Source organism: Triticum dicoccoides, chromosome 4A, assembly GCF_002162155.2.
Source record: "Triticum dicoccoides isolate Atlit2015 ecotype Zavitan chromosome 4A, WEW_v2.0, whole genome shotgun sequence".
NCBI lineage: Eukaryota > Viridiplantae > Streptophyta > Magnoliopsida > Poales > Poaceae > Triticum > Triticum dicoccoides.
The window spans coordinates 167,771,482-167,787,329 of NC_041386.1; positions in this window are offsets into that span (position 1 = coordinate 167,771,482).

Sequence of the window (15,848 nt, forward strand, 5' to 3'; positions counted from 1 at the left end):
ACGTCGACTACATGACACTTCACCATTGTTTGGGCCTAGAGGGAGGCATTAGGAAGTAATAAGTAGATGATGGGTTGCTAGAGTGACAGAATCTTAAACCCTAGTTTATGTGTTGCTTCGTAAGGGGCTGATTTGGATCCATATGTTTCATGCTATGGTTAGGTTTACCTTAATACTTATGTTATAGTTGCGGATGCTTGCAATGGGGGTTAATCATAAGTGGGATGCTTGTCCAAGTAAGGACAGTACCCAAGCACGGGTCCACCCACATATCAAATTATCAAAGTACCGAACGCGAATCATATGAACGTGATGAAAACTAGCTTGACGATAATTCCCATGTGTCCTCGGGAGCGCTTTCCTTTACATAAGAGTTTGTCCAGACTTGTTCTTTGCTACAAAAAGGATTGGGCCATCTTGCTGCACCTTATTTACTTTCATTACTTGCTACTCGTTACAAATTACCTTATCACAAAACTATCTGTTACCGATAATTTCAGTGCTTACACAAAATACCTTACTGAAAACTGCTTATCATTTCCTTCTACTCCTCGTTGGGTTCGACACTCTTACTTATCGATAAGCAACGATAGATCCCCTACACTTGTGGGTCATCATTCGGCCATGGGTTGCCGACCGTTGTCGGAGAAGCTTCGTTCGATTTGTGGGGTGACCGCCAGGAGCTGGGCGTGGGCGGCCTCCATTAGGGTTAAGGCCGTCGTTGCGGAATAGACAATTGCTGTGTCGCTCTCGCCAGTTGTTATCCCTGAGCCAGATGTTGCTGCCGCCACCTGAGAAGCAACAGCAGCCGTTTGGGCTGCCATGGCCGCCTGGTCGCGGATTGCGGCCGCGCTCATGCACCTTGTTAGCACATGCATGGCGGCTGTGGTCGCGCTCTCGCCAGAGTGGGGCACCGAAGTTTCCCTCGCGATGCAGGTCCACGTGCCCATCTTTCACCGACGATGATTGAACAGTGAAATGATATTTGGGGAGCGAGCTAGTGTGCTTGAGACGCCGGCTGTGGACTATAGCCGACGCACCTTCTCACGTAATCCATAGGCATACTATACACCGACGGTCCTCCGGGATATTTTGTGCTGCATCTCACATGGTTGGTGATAATAAACTGTGTGCAATCTACTTGATTATTCATCTTGATTTGAATTACATAATGGGGTCACAGCGGCAATGGACGGTGTTTGAATTGCTAGACCTTTTATCTAGAGTGAACATGCAACTATATGTGCGTCGTAAAAGAATTGGAATTATTCAGGGTTCGTTTGAACATTTCATACATTAAATTGGTTTTCTAGCCATTTCAGGCGAACAATTCAAAATTAAACTACATGCACATGCTCCGGTTCACCAACATGGGTTGTAAAATCATATATGTGTCCATGGGTTTATGCTTATCTCCCATGAAAGAAATGGGGATGAAATTCGAACACCAAGGCACCATGGCTCTCCGGCAAACATTGACGTACTTGCTTTTGTAATTCTAGTAAATCCAAAACTCATCCAAAATTCATGAAACTTGGCATGCTATCATGGAGTGGCATCAACATGCCGTGGTAAAAATTTTGTCCCATTTGAGGCGGGTTTGGGTATAAGCTTCTCATAAACCAGAGCTTCTCACACAACAAGTGTGATGGTTTCGGTAGGGAATGTTCCACCTTTCTGGACGAAACGATATTCGGTGCCTCTTCTCGATTTCAAAAAGTTTCCTAGTGTCAACATAGAACAACAGAAGTGTTGTGTGTCAATTTTTGGGATTTTTTCAGGGTTTGCTTTGACATTTTTATACATTAACTGAGTTTTCTGTGCATTCATGTGCATAATTCAAATTTGAACTATAGGCGCATGCTCTAATGCATATAAATTAGTTGAAAATTCAAATATGTGTCCTTGGTTGCCCGCTTAGGTCCCATGCAAGAAATGAGAATGAATGTCAAACACCTTGCCACCGTCACTCGGCCGCAAACATTGAGATACCTGGTTTTTAAATTCTAGTAAATCCAAAACTTGTCTGAAATTCATGAAACTTGGCATGCTATCATGGAACGGCATCAATATGCCATGGTAAAATTTTTGTCCCATTTGGGGCAGATTTGGGTATATGCTTCTCACAAACCAGAGCTTCTCACAACAAGCATGATGATTTTGGTAGGGAACGTCCCACCTTTGGGGACAAAACGATATCCATTGCCTCTTATTGCTTCCAAATTTTTTGCTCGTGTCAACATAGAACAACAGGAGTGTTGTGTCGATTTTTGTGATTTTTCGGGGTTCTTTTGGACATTTTTATGCATTAACTGAGTTTTCAATGCATTTATGTGCATAATTCAAATTTGAACTACATGCACATACTCCAGTGCATATAAATTGGTTGAAAAATCAAATCTGTGTCCTTGGGTGCATGCTTAGGTCCCATGCAAGAAATGGGAATGAATTTCAAACACCAGAGCACCGTTGATTGCCAGCAAAACATTAAGATGCCCGGTTTTTAAATTGTAGTAATCCAAAACTCGTCTGAAATTCATGAAACTTGGCATGCTATAATGGAGCGGCATCAACATGCCATGGTAAATTTTTTGTCCCATTTGGGGTAGGTTTGGGTATATGCTTCTCACAAACCAGAGCTTCTCACAACAAGTTTGATGGTTTCGGTAGGGGACGTCCCACCTTTGGGGACGGAATGATATCCATTGCCTCTTATTGCTTCCAAAAATTTTCTCGTGTCAACATAGAACAACATGAGTGTTGTGTCTATTTTTGTGATTTTTTGGGGTTCGTTTGGACATTTTATGCATTAACTGAGTTTTCAATGCATTTATGTGTGTTGGTGTCAAAACCGGCGGATCTCGGGTTGGGGGTCCCGAACTGTGCGTCTAAGGCGGATGGTAACAGGAGGCAGGGGACACGATGTTTTACCCAGGTTCGGGCCCTCTTGATGGAGGTAAAACCCTACGTCCTGCTTGATTATTCTTGATAATATGAGTAGTACAAGAGTTGATCTACCACGAGATCGGAGAGGCTAAACCCTAGAAGCTAGCCTATGGTATGATTGTATGTTGTCCTACGGACTAAAACCCTCCGGTTTATATAGACACCGGAGGGGGCTAGGGTTACACAAGGTCGGTTACAAAGGAGGACATATACATATCCGCATTGCCTAGCTTGCCTTCCACGCCAAGTAGAGTCCCATCCGGACATGGGACGAAGTCTTAAATCTTGTATCTTCATAGTCCAACAGTCCGGCCAAAGGATATAGTCCGGCTGTCCGGATACCCCCTAATTCAAGACTCCCTCAATGTGCATAATTCAAATTTGAACTACATGCACATGCGCCAGTGCATATAAATTGGTTGAAAAATCAAATCTGTGTCCTTGGGTGCATGCTTAGGTCCCATGCAAGAAATGGGAATGAATTTCAAACACCAGGGCACCGTTGATTACCGGCAAAACATTGAGATGCTTGGTTTTTAAATTCTAGTAAATCCAAAACTCGTCTGAAATTCATGAAACTTGGCATGGTATCATGGAGCGGCATCAACATGCCGTGGTAAATTTTTTGTCCCATTTGGGGCAGCTTTGGGTATATGCTTCTCACAAACCAGAGCTTCTCACAACAAGCATGATGGTTTCGGTAGGGAACATCCCACCTTTGGGGATGAAACGATATCCATTGCCTCTTATTGCTTCCAATTTTTTTCTCGTGTCAATATAGAACAACAGGAGTGTTGTGTCAATTTTTGTGATTTTTTGGGGTTCGTTTGGACATTTTTATGCATTAACTGAGTTTTCAATGCATTTATGTGCATAATTCAAGATTGAACTACATGCACATGCTCCAATGCATATAAATTGGTTGAAAAATCAAATATGTGTCCTTGGGTGCATGCTTAGGTCCCATGCAATAAATGGGAATGAATTTCAAACATCAGGGCACCGTTGATTGCCGGCAAAACATTGAGATACTTTATTTTTAAATTCTAGTGAATCCAAACATCGTTTGAAATTCATGAAACTTGGCATGCTATCATGGAATGGCACCCGACATGCTGTGGTATTTTCTGTGTCCATTTTGAGAGAAGGCGCACTCGAATAATGATAGCCAACAAAGGCGTTTTGAATAAATAGCTGCCACTTTAATATCTCAAACGTTTGTATAATTCGAACCGTGTGCGTTCTGTTAACCATTCACGTGACACCACGTGTCTTGGTTTTAATGGTTGTAGGAGGTGCCGTGTGGACAGCTGCTTGACCTTGACTGAACGGGAGGCGTGCGAGCGCAGTCCGGTGCGCAGGCTGACCGAGAGGAGTGCAAGCTGTCCTCGAATGCATAGGCTCACCGGGAAGCGTGCAAGATCTACGCTGCGCAGGTTCACTGGGAAGCGAGCCTTTTGACTTCCATGACTGCTCGCCTTCCTCTCCGTGCGCGTGCGCCCCTCAACGGCATTGGACGCCGCCATCGAACGCTACCTCTCAGCGCCGCCAGCTGTCGTCCTCCCGCCGCCCGCCCGTCGACCCCGGGACGACATGATGCAAAGTGAGATCAGGATCTTTGCATCTCTTCAACGCAAACGATTCTTTTGGATGACCCGTGTGCAACCACTTACAAACAATTTCGTGCGATTTTCATCTGTCATATTGGGTATGTTACCATTTTTCAAACTTGAAAGATTGACATTTGTTGGTCTAGTAACATTGCCATTTGTCAACATTGTTACACTGCAATTTGTCAAAATATGAAGCTAAAAATCACTAGCAGTATCTAATTTTTGCAACTAAAATTCAGTAACTAAGCATAGATTTCATTCATAAATTAAGTAGTCGTTCTTAATTTATACAAACAGTTCAGCTCGACAGCTGAACCGACCAAACTTTTCCCCAATTGTTGCCAACCACGTATTGAAATAGCTAGTTCAAGTATATATGCTAGCTAATTGTTAAGTACGTTGTACAGTTCCATCACATCTATAGTCAGATGCTACTGCGGAGGGGCTTTGTACTACTTCCGGCTGCCTCTCCTCTGCGAGCGCCCTCAGTAAGAGGCGGAGGAGGAGGAGCCTATCGACAAGCTGGGCAACTGCAATACGGTGCCTACCGTTGTTGCAGCTTCAGCGACGCTCACCTCGAACGCCCTCTGCCGCTCCAGACGACCCCTCTCGAAGCGGTGGTTCTCCTCGTAGATCTCCTAATTCCTCGCCTCTGAGGCGGCGTGTGCCGCGGCCACGGCAGCGGTAAGGCTCTTTGCATGCTCGACTAGGCGCTCCTCCTCCTCCCGTAGGAACTCGGTGTAGAGCGCAAGGTCGCTGACGCACGTGCGGGCATCCACCTTCGCCTTCCACCTTCAGGCGGCTGTGGCGGAGCGGGTGATGACCCCGGCGGTCGACGGTGGGCTGGCGGCCACGGCGGCTGACGACGGGGTGGCGGCCACAACCACCACCTCCCGCCTTCGGGCCGCGATGGCGGAGCAGGTGATGGCCACGGTGGCCGGCAGAGGGGTGGCGGCCACGACGGCCACCACCCGCCTTCGGGCCGCAGCGGCGGAGAGGGCGATGGCCCTGGCTTTCGATAGTGGTGTGGTGGCAATGACGGCCGGCAACCCCTGCCGACGGGCACCGGCGGCAGAGTGTGTGGTGGGTGTTCCGCGCACACCCAACAGGGACGCCACGCGCACTACACTACATCGGGGACTGTGCCGCCGCCACAGTGTAGCCTCCTAGCTGGAGCTGTCCTCTGATGACGGCGGAGTGGCTGAGAGACAATGATGGACTGGTGCCATTGGCGATTGTGGGAGAAGCAGACGAGATAAGCTACTGGGAGGGAGGGGAAAATGCGGCGCAGGACTCGCCGGCCGTGAGGGTTTTTGTATTAGACCGGTAAGCATTGGGATTTTGGGGGATTTCATTGAGTCAGGCGGGAAGCTTGCGCGGGAACCTGTGAGGTTGCACGGGAACGGGCTCACCAACGATTCATTGGCGCCACCGTTTGGCCAAAAGAACGCCCCCGCGTGCTGCGCAAGCTTGCGCTGTAAGCCGTCTGCGGCAGCAGGATGACAAGACGTGTGAGAGGATGACGAAAGGCCACGTACACGTATGGTTAATAAAAAAACATTTGTGATTTAATTACCTACTATACCCCATCCTGGTTTATAAGTACGATTTAACTAATAAAATACGAATTCATGTTGCCAAAGATTATATAGTTGGATTCGTATTTGAACATAGTTTCCAAATATATAATTTTTATAACATGCATTAACATTTTGTTGGTTAAATTTGAGGGCAAAGTATGGTACAAAATATAAAGGGGGCTATAGACTAGACGGAGGTGGCCGCTCTCAATGCAGCGATGCAACTGTCGGTCGGCTTGTAGGCGACCAATTCCTACGTGTTTAACTGCTCTATGCATGTGGTTGCTTGTGGTTCAGGCGGCCGCGGTGCGCTCTGCTCATGTCCCGCCGCGCGCGCTCTGCTCTCACGTCGCTTGGGGTGCTCTGCCCTCGTCCCTCCACGCGCGCTGCCAGTGTTTGGGGCCGGCGCATGATCACACATGTTTGTGTGCATGCGGTTGCGCCGGGCACGGCGCGACGATGTAGTTACCCGCTGCAAAAACTGCCATGCGGACGCGCCGAGAATCCACGCCGCCCGGCCCCCTTTTATTCCTGCAGCCATTTACCTTCATATCTCATCTCACACAACACAATAAGCACACCCATGAGGACACATACAGAGAGGACATCCAGCGGTTCCAGTGGCGCTCCCCATGGCTCCAATGGCGCTCCTAGCGATTGATGACGACAATGGCAGGCAGTTCACCACGCAACACGTCATGGACACCCACGTGAGGGGGAAGGCTCTCTTGGTGGTGTACACGAACGATCCGATCTCGGTGGAGAGCTCCATCCAAACTATGGAGTAGTTCCTTGCCGAGGACAAGTACCAAGTGGTCGGCTTCAACCTCGAGTACACCATGGGTCGTGCCGGGCACGATCAGAAGGTTGTCTTCACCCAGTTGTGTGGGCGACATGACGTCCTCGTCTACCACTACCACCTGGACACAATGCCTTGTGAGCATTTCTCCAGGTTTATCAACAGCTCCGACTACAGTTTCGCTGCGGTGGACACCACTAACGATCTAAAAGCGCTCAAGGTTTCGGGCTTGAAATGCCCAATCTTGTCAACATCCAGCACGACTACAAGGTTTGGGGCAGCGACAAAAACAAACTGAACTCCCTGGTTGACCTCGCCTCGGCCATCATCGACCCCTACTACATGAAGATGAAGAATGAGAGCAATAAGGACAGGAACGCTTGGCACATTGTGTGGCATAAGAGACTGGAAAATAACATGTCAAGTACGCGGCCATGGACGCGTACACAAGCTACGAGATGTACAGGCGGATCGTTGACATGAGGAACTGTCTTCTTCCTGACCCAGACGAGGGATCGAGCCACATAGCAGCGGCGGGAGCATCAAAAGAAGTAGATGACTAGACGATCATTTCTCCTACTTTAGAATGCATGCAATTGTTTATTGAGGTGTGTGCGAATGATCTGTATAGTCATTTATGTAATTGGATGTTTATTTTAGTTATATATACATGTTATTCTACTGTAGATAGCGCAAATCACATGACTTATTAGCAGCAATCTTTTGTGTTATTATTGGTCTTCACACACATTTCTGATTACGGACCTGTTTGCTGCGTATCACACACATCTTGTTCAGTTGAATCGATTCCATTGTGTTTCCTAATCACACACAGTTCATCCTAGTGAATCGTATGCTATATATCGCACACGCCTTCATCTGGCTGCCCATTTCTTTTGTTCCTCCTCATCCCAGTTAATTGAACTGAACTGTATGCCCTGCATCGCACACGTAACTAAAATCTGAACTGTGTTTGATGCATCCATCATCGCAAATGTTTTGCACCTTTTTTGATAGTTTTTTACACCACCATTTGCGATTATGGCATCGCACACAATTTCGTCAAAGGGTCTCTAATCGTAGTGTCGTGTTTGGACCATCCTGCAGTAGTGTTAACTTTGTATAATGATTATACCTTTACCGAAAGAACCGTTCTTCTTATCCGCCAAATACTTCTTGCAGTTACGCTTCCAGTGTCCCTTCTGCTTGTAGTAGAAACATTCAGTCTCTTTAGAGGCTCTGACCTTGTTCTTCTTCTGACACTCAGTCTTATCAGTTTTAGTAGATTTCGTCTTCTTTTACTTGCCCTTTTTCTTGAAACCGGTGGTCTTGTTGACCATCAACACTATTTTGTTCTTCTTCACTCCAACTTCCACGGTTTTGAGCATAGCAAAAAACTCATTTGCACTTTTATCCATCCCATTCATGTTGTAATTCATAATAAAGCCACCATAAGATGGGGGAGTGAAGCGAGTACAATATTTGTACCTAGTATTGGTGGAATTCCAAATTCCAGTGAAGCCAGTCTATCAACATAGCCAACAAGCTTTACTATATGCTCACTCATTGAGGAACCCTCTTTCATCTTGCATTCAATCAAGGCCTTGGTTAATTCAAAATGTTTGGTCCTTGCCTACTTCTTGTACATAACTTCTAGTGACCCAATTATGAATTGAGTAGTGGATCATTCAAAATGCTTTTGTAGTTCAGGATCCATGAAAGTTAATATGAGGCACTGGACTGAACCGTAGTCATCACTACGAGCAGCGTAAGCAGCAACTTCTTTTGGTATTGCATCTTTTTCGGGAGCATCACCCAGGGGCTAATCCAACACGTACTCCTTAGCACTTCTGAGAACAAATCTCAGGTTTCGGATCCAATCCCCATAGTTTCCACCATTAGCAGCCAACTTATCTTTCTCTAACATATGGGCTAAGTTGAACATATTGCGAGCCATTGATCTACAATGATAGACACAAAATACATTTAGACATTTATTCATAATTAATGTTGCACTAGTATTTAACCAGATCTTAATATAAAGTTCACTCCCACTCAAATCAATATATCTCATAATTGAAAGTGAGTGATTCAAGATCCAGATCTATTTCTCAGTCATTGATGTGGACATCACTGATGATGAGAATTTTGACCAGTGGGCAAACTATTACCGATCATATCACCATATGACTCTTGTTCATCTTTCGATGATTTTTGCTCCGATCTCAGAAGATTCTGCTAGAACATCAAGGTAACCGAGTGCTATCTGCAGATATGGTCTGACCATCTCCGTCTTACATCTTTCATCTCATTTGAACTCATGTGGACATGACAAACTTCAAGATGCTAGAATGTCGTAGACGGTTGCAGCACTGGGAAGATCACCTTTTACTTGATATTTACTATGAGACATCACCCTAATAATTGACTACTGGGCAATCAAAGGGTGAAAACAACAAAGGGATAAACCTCTCAAGCAGTTCATAAAAGCATGATATGTGAAGGAAATAAGCCCTAGAGGCAATAATAAAGTTGTTATTTATATTTCCTTATATCATGATAAATGTTTATTATTCATGCTAGAATTGTATTAACCGAAAACTTAGTACATGTGTGAATACATAGACAAACAGAGTGTCCCTAGTAAGCCTCCACTTGACTAGCTCGTTAATCAAAGATGGTTAAGTTTCCTAGCCATAGACATGTGTTGTCATTTGATGAACGGGATCACATCATTATAGAATGATGTGATGGACAAGACCCATCCGTTAGCTTAGCAAAATGATCGTTTAGTTTTTCTACTATTGCTTTCTTCATGACTTATACATGTTCCTCAGACTATGAGATTATGCAACTCCCAAATACCGGAGGAACACCTTGTGTGCTATCAAACGTGACAACATAACTGGGTGATTATAAAGATGTTCTACAGGTGTCTCCGATGGTGTTTGTTGAGGTGGCACAGATCGAGATTAGGATTTGTCACTCCGTGTATCGGAGAGGTATCTCTCGGCCTTCTCGGTAATGCACATCACTATGAGCCTTGCAAGCAATGTGACTAATGAGTTAGTTACAAGATGATTCATTACGGAGTGACTATAGAGACTTGCCAGCGACGAGATTGAACTAGGTATGTTGATACCGATGATCGAATCTCGGGCAAGTAACATACCGATGACAAAGGGAACAACATATGTTGTTATGCGGTTTGACCGATAAATATCTTCATAGAATATGTAGGAACCAATATGAGCATACAGGTTCCGCTATTGGTTATTGACTAGAGATATGTCTCGGTCATGTCTACATAGTTCTTGAACCCATAGGGTCCGCACGCTTAACGTTCGATGACGATTTGTATTATGAGTTATGTGATTTGGTGACCGAAGGTTGTTCAGAGTCTCAGATGAGATCACAGACATGACGAGGAGTCTCAAAATGGTCGAGACATAATGATTCATATATTGGAAGGTTACATTCAGACACCAGAATGGTTCGGGCCGTTTCGGATAAGTTTTGGAGTACCGGGGGTTACCGGAACCCCCCCCCCCCTCCCCGGTAAGTTATTGGGCCTCATGGGCCTAGTGGTGGAAGAGAGGAGGCCGTCCAGGGAGTGGCGTGCGCCCCCCTAGCCCAAACCAAATTGGACTAGGGTTGGGGGGGGCTTTCCTTCTCTCCTCCTCCTCATTCCCTCCTTCTCCTACTAGGAATAGGAAAGAGGAGGGGTGTCATACTTGGACTGGGGAGTCCTAGTAGGATTCCCCACACCTGGCGCGCCCCCCTTGGGCTGGCCACCTCTTTCGTCCCCTCCTTTATATACGTGGCTAGGGGGAAACCCATAGACACACAAGTTGATCTTTTAGCCGTGTGCGGTGCCCCCCACCCTCCATAGTTACACACCTCAGTCATATCGTCGTAGTGCTTACGCGAAGCCCTATGCCGGTAACTTCGTCATCACCGTCGCCATGCCGTCGTGCTGACGGAACTCTCCCTCGGCCTCAGCTGGATCAAGAGTACGAGGGACGTCACCGAGCTGAATGTGTGCTGATCGCGGAGGTGCCGTATGTTCGGTACTTGGATCAGTTGAATCGCGAAAACATTCGACTACATCAACCGTGTTACTAAACGCTTCCGCTTTCGGTCTACGATGGTACGTAGACACACTCTCCCCTCTCGTTGCTATGCATCTCCTAGATAGATCTTGCGTGATCGCAGGTAAATTTTTTGAAATACTGTGTTCCCCAACAGTGGCATCCGATCCAGGTCTATGCGTATATGTTATATGCACGAGTAGAACACAATGAGTTGTGGGCGATAATAGTCATACTGCTTACCAGCATTACTTTGATTCGGCGGTATTGTTGGATGAAGCGGCCCATACCGGCATTACATGACCGCATTCATGAGACTGGTTCTACCGACGTGCTTCGCACACAGGTGGCTAGTGGGTGTATGTTTCTCCAACTTTAGTTGAATCGAGTTTGACTACGCTCGGTCCTTGTTGAAGGTTAAAACAACACACTTGATGAAAAATTGTTGTGGTTTTGATGTGTAGGTAAGAACAATTCTTGCTAGAAGCCCGTAGTAGCCACGTAAAAATTGCAACAAGAAAGTAGAGGACGTCTAACTTGTTTTTGCAGGGCATGTTGTGATGTGATATGGTCAAGATGTGATGAGATATAAATTGTAGTATGAGATCATGTTTTGTTAAAGTTATCAACAACTGGCAGGAGCCATATGGTTGCCGCTTTATTGTATGAAATGCAATCACCATGTAATTGCTTTAATTTATCACTAAGCGGTAGCGATAGTCGTAGAAGCAATAGTTGGCGAGACGACAACGATGCTACGATGGAGATCAAGGTGTCAAGCCGATGAGATGGTGATCATGATGGTGCTTTGGAGCTGGAGATCAAAGGCACAAGATGATGATGGCCATATCATATCACTTATTTTCATTACATGTGATGTTTATCTTTTATGCATCTTATTTTGCTTAGTACGACGGTAGCATTATAAGATGATCTCTCACTAAATTTCAAGGTACAAGTGTTCTACCTGAGTATGCACCGTTGCTACAGTTTGTCGTGACGAGACACCATGTGATGATCGGGTGTGATAAGCTATACGTTCACATACAACGGGTGAAATCCAGTTTTGCACAAGCAGAATACTCAGGTTAAACTTGACGAGCCTAGCATATGCAGATATGGCCTCAGAACACTGACACCGAAAGGTCAAACGTGAATCATATAGTAGATATGATCAACATAGTGATGTTCACCATTGAAAACTTCCCCATCTGACGTGATGATCGGACATGGTTTAGTTGATATGGATCACGTGATCATTTAGATGACTAGAAGGATGTCTATCTAAGAGGGAGTTCTTAAGAAATATGATTAATTGAACTTTAATTTATCATGAACTTAGTACCTGATAGTATTTTGTATGTCTATGTTGTTGTAGATACATGGCCCGTGCTACTGTTCCTTTGAATTTTTATGCGTTCCTAGAGAAAGCCAAGTTGAAAGATGATGGTGGCAACTACACGGACTGGGTCCATAACTTGAGGATTATCCTCATTGCTACACAGAAGAATTATGTCCTGGAAGCACCGCTGGGTGCAAAGTCCGCTGCAGGAGCAACTCCAGATGTTATGAACGTCTGGCAGAGCAAAGTTGATGACTACTCGATAGTTCAGTGTGCCATGCTTTACGGCTTAGAATCGGGACTTCAATGACGTTTTGAACGTTATGGAGCATATGAGATGTTCCAGGAGTTGAAGTTAATATTTCAAGAAAATGCCCGGATTGAGAGATATGAAGTCTCCAATAAGTTCTATAGCTGCAAGGTGGAGGAGAGTAGTTCTGTCAGTGAACATATACTCAGAATGTCTGGGTACCACAACCACTTGACTCAACTGGGAGTTAATCTTCCTGATGATAGTGTCATTGACAGAGTTCTTCAATCACTGCCACCAAGCTACAAAAGCTTCATGATGAACTATAATATGCAAGGGATGGATAAGACAATTCCCGAGCTCTTTGCGGTGCTAAAGGTTGCGGAGGTAGAAATCAAGAAGGAGCATCAAGTGTTGATGGTTCGCAAGACCATTAGTTTCCTGAAGAAGGGCAGAGGGAAGAAGGGGAACTTCAAGAAGAACGGCAAGAAAGTTGTTGCTCAAGTGAAGAAACCCAAGTCTGGACCTAAGCCTGAGACTGAGTGCTTCTACTGTAAAGGGACTGGTCACTGGAAGCGGAACTGCCCCAAGTATTTGGCGGATAAGAAGGATGGCAAAGTGAAAGGTATATTTGATATACATGTTATTGATGTGTACCTTACTAATGCTCGCAGTAGCACCTGGGTATTTGATACTGGTTCTGTTGCTCATATTTGCAACTTGAAACAGGGGATACGGATTAAGCGAAGATCGACTAAGGATGAGGTGACGATGCACGTGGGAAATGGTTCCAAAGTCGATGTGATCGCGGTCGGCACGCTACCTGTCGTGGAATTGTCACGACAGATGTCCTAGCAGAAGGACTTAGTCATGGAGCCATCGCAACTAGGTTAGCTTAAAGGGGTTAAATGGGACAAAGGACACATGGAGTTTATACTGGTTCGGCCCCTTGCGGTGAAGGTAAAAGCCTACTCCAGTTTGAGGTGGTATTGCTTAGGTTTCGATTACCAGGGAGCGAATACGCTTGACCTAGTTCTCGATCTCTCCTTTTCTTGCCCTAAGCCGCCGCCGGGTCGTCCCTTTATATACACAGGTTGACACCCAGCAGCTCACGGAGTCCCGGCCGACTCATATACAACGTGTCCGGCCTGGTGACTAACTATGTTTTCCTTACAACACAAGTCATACATATATGGCAGTTTACGCATGTGGGCTTTAAGTCACCTTCAGGCTTCGGGCCTTCAGTAAGCATGCTTCATGAACCGCCATCTTTAGCATCTTCATGGGACTTGCTTTTTATGAACTGCCAGCGATATGACCCGGCCCCTCCTGGGCGGGCCATATCCAATAGTTATATCCCCAACATTAGGCCCTAGGTTGATGTGAACTGGTTCATATCAATCTTTCGACACTTCAGAAAAAATCCTTCTTCGTCTGCTCTTGCGAGATTTTGTAACCCGCCATGATGTCATCTCCTAGGATTGTGATAACCTGCCATGATGTCACCTGTCATTAATATTATGCAAGGCCCAAATCTTTAATATGTCTTCTCTTTTAATGAACTCCCAAAAATCGAGGCGCCTGTGTTGTCGCATATCCATTTTTTGGTCTTCTCGATTCCTGCGCATGCCACTTATCCTTTTGACCTTATAAATAGGGCCATGGGTCCCTTTCACTTCCCCCCTTGCCTCTTCGTCTCTTTCTTCTTCCTCGTGTCGCCTTAGTGCCCGAGCTCCATCGACGTCGACCTTTTCCCCTACTTCGATAACGGCCGCTGCATCAACCTGAATCGATCAGAGTTCGTCTGCGTACCTCCACTGTTCAACAGCTCTGGTAAGTTCTCCTCTTTCCTTTTCCACAGATCTCATCAGGGTTTTTACGATTTTGTCGGAATTCATCTCTGTCCTTCCCTTTATCTTGTGATTTTTGATTCAACTTGGTACTTCTCCTGCGTAGTGGTATTTGTAGTACTCATTTTTGCTATTAGGGAATCTCCTTTTGTGTAAGAAATCCAATCTGGATACATGAACTTCTCAAGCACTGCCAATTTAGGTCTAGATATTTTTCTATTATCAGAAGTGTCATAGATCCAAAATTAGAGCATCAATCTGTGGAATCTGTTTTTCTAATACTTAGCAATTTTTCCACTCAGATCTATAGACAACTTATTGTGTGGGCAGCTTTACTCATAAATCGTAACCCTCCAGGTGCCATTAGTCCCCTCTTAAGCCGCCAATAGCTCGTCTTTATAACTTCAATGCCATCCTCCAGTTTAATATCTAGGCATGCTTCAGTATTATTTGCTTCTTAAACCGGCCTAATCTTCCTTTCAGATCATCAAAAAAATGGCCAAGACATATACCTCTTGCAACTGGGTCCCATCCCAGGTCACTGAAGAAGACCTAAACAATTTTGTTGCAACTGGCGCCTTAGCCAAGAAAGAAGACATCCACTGGAGGGTCCCTTGTAAAGAAAACCCTCCTACACCCAAAGACGGAGAAGTAATTGTCTTCACTGACCACCTGAGCCGGGGGTTCAGCCCGCCCGGTTCAGAGTTTTTCTGCGACGTGCTTCATTTCTTCCAACTTCACCCTCAAGATATTGGGCCCAACCCCGTGTCCAACATTTGCAATATCCAAGTTTTCTATGAAGCCTACCTTCAGGAGGGGCCCACAGTTGAATTGTTCAGAGAATTTTACTACTTAAACCGTCAGACGGAGTTTACTAACGGTCCTAACTTGGAGCTTGGTGGGATTTCAATTCAGAAGAGGAAAGAAGTCAACTTTCCCTACGCCAAGCTGCCGAGTCACCCCAAAGATTGGAACCAAACTTGGTTCTATTGTAAATACACTTCTCCATCAGACGAGAATCCTCTGCCAGGTTAACGTGACCACCGGCTTAGCAACACTCACCCGCTTCCCCCATGGATGAATACAAAGGAGCGGGCCAAATATGCATTAGATTTCTCGAAGCTTAGAGCCTTCATTGCTAATGGCTTAACCGGTGTTGACTTTGTTCAGTGCTGGGCGTCGTGGAGCATCTTGTTGTTAAGCCGTCGCCCCGACTTAATGTGTGAATACACTGTCGACTTAAAAGACCCCCAACGCCACTGTGACATTCAACTGACTGGCGCAGAAATTACAAAAGCTACCAAGAAACTGCTGAATGAACCCGCAAAGGAATGCAGTAAAACATGACTTAGTCCTTTCTGCACCTCCAATAAGCCG